We start from the raw sequence: 2,475 nt of genomic DNA on the forward strand, positions 1-2,475 counted from the left end.
TTCCATCTTCTCAAATTGGAACTTTCTCTTGGAATTTCTGCAAATCTAGTGCTACTTACATTATATTTGAGTAAAAAAATTAGCTTTGTTCATAGTTTAAAAGCTTGGAGCAGCTTGACTCTCTGTGGACATATTGTATGACTTGCATAATGCTTGTAAACAACTTTGAATTGTATATCCTTGTTATGTGTTCATTGGAAATTAATCTTCTTATTTTGGGTTTTTCTCATGTATACCCTTGTAAAAATCCCATGTCTATGTATATACCCTCTAAAGTGAATATTCTTATATAAACATCCCTTAAAACCTGTGTTAGCATGGTTACCCATGAAGTTAACCAATAGTTAACTTTTGGTCCCTTTCACATTAAAAGTACAAAAATACCCTATTCTTCCTCGTATATATTCCTTTCAATTAAGGGCATCTTTGTATTCTCATCTACCAAATACTTTGGATTTTAACATTATCAAAAGGTATACCCTACAAAAGCCATGGTTTTTTTTAAGGGTACGTATGCAAACATGAAATTTAGAAGGGCATATACGCAAAAAAGGAGCTCTTGGGCGTTACCAATGCATAAAAGAACTTTTTTATTTTTTCCTTTCTATTCTTTCAATTATTTTTAGGCTAAAAATGTATAAGTGTGTTAATTTGGGTTCAAGTGGTCAACTCTCCATCCTGAAATTGGATAACATTGTAAAAGTAATACATAAAACAAAAATTTAGAATATATTAGAAAAATAAATGATATCTGGCTCTTATTCAATTCTCCAGCTATTTATCAATCTAATCATTTTCTAAGGATACCTCTATATACAAATTGTGGATAACATGGATACATTAAAAAAAAACATTTAAAAAGAAAAAACCAACATGGATACATAGAATCTATTATTGCCTTTGATGATGTTTTTTTTAATGCACCTTTATGCACTCTGCAGTCATCACTTTTCAATCGATGAGAGCAGCACACATCTTGGCCATAAAGGATTTGATATCTAGATCATTCAAATTCCAACTCGCAAACATGTCTCTAATGGTGGGTTGCCGGGGAATATTGTTTTGATGCCAAATGATACAGATCGGTAACGGAGACTAGCTGTAGAGTAGAGGCGATGATGAATTGGAGGCCGAGAAGTTAATAGAGATAGCTTGATGATAGATAGTGATGCGGTAGATAGTCAAAGGCTATAATTAGCTACAGTCGTGGTAGTGGGCGAGATAAAAAATATATAAGAGATACAAATAACTAAGGTAAGGATTAACAAAGGAAAGAATTCAAAGCATATATATATATATATATAAGAAAAAAATATTCTATTTAATAATTCAATGCACGCTTAAATTATATAAACTATAAGACCATATTTATAAGAGATAAACTAAAAAGTTCTAAGGTAACCAAATCAAATCAGAAATAAATTAATAAGCTTACCTAATCAATTTTTTTATGGATTTGATTACCATTCCACCCTAAATAGAGTCCAAATCAAAATTAAGTTATACCAAAAGCATAGGTCATGACATCACTGGTATAATGCATCTATAATATTCATGATATCGTATGAATATTTGATAATTATTTTATCGAAACTACGTAGATAATAAATCCTTACAATTCAGGGATTAGATCTAATTTTATCTCAGATGCAATTCAAACTTGGATCGTATCACAAGATAATAATTTTGAAAATATTTTTATATTATTGATAGTATGATATTTATCAATTATATTGTATGAGTAATTTTATATGTTTACTTATATTAAATATATAACAAAATATATGTCGACTCCCTAAATTATTATTATATATCACTTTCACTCCCTTAAAAAAAATGGACCTATACACTCTCTAGACATTTAAATTTATCATTAGCCTCCTTCTTTAATATTTTATTAAAAATTCTTATGAAAATAATCTTAAAATTTTGACTAACTTAATAGATAGACAAAAATATCTTCAATCTTCTCTATTCTTTTAATATCCATTTCTAACAAGAGGGGAAGAGAAAATAAGGACATTTTGTACATTTGATTAGTTGGTCATTTTTTAATATTTTTCTAACATAATTTTTAATAGAGAGGATTTAGTGACATAATTAAATAATTTAAAGAATATATGTGTCCAGTTTTTTTTTTCCAGGATATGAAAATGATATTGAAGGATAGTTTGAAGGGTAAAAATATAATTAATTATTTAATATATTAGAACTAATACATCTGATAGGAGCAATATAAGAATAACCAACATCATTTAATCATTACTTTGTACCATACCAAATACCAAAATATGCATAAACTTGATCTTAATCTAATTTGCATATAGAAGGTGCACATAAAAGTTATTTAAAATAAAATGAGCTTTAAATTGTTAGAGAATGATATATATATATATTTTTTATTTTTGCTTGATCAAAAGAAAAAAAAGAATGATATTTATAATTGTTTTTAATTCTAACAAATTCATTTCAAGA

The sequence above is a fragment of the Typha angustifolia genome, chromosome 5 (genome assembly GCF_048772165.1).
Source record: "Typha angustifolia cultivar Huaian chromosome 5, ASM4877216v1, whole genome shotgun sequence".
NCBI classification, from domain to species: Eukaryota; Viridiplantae; Streptophyta; class Magnoliopsida; order Poales; family Typhaceae; genus Typha; species Typha angustifolia.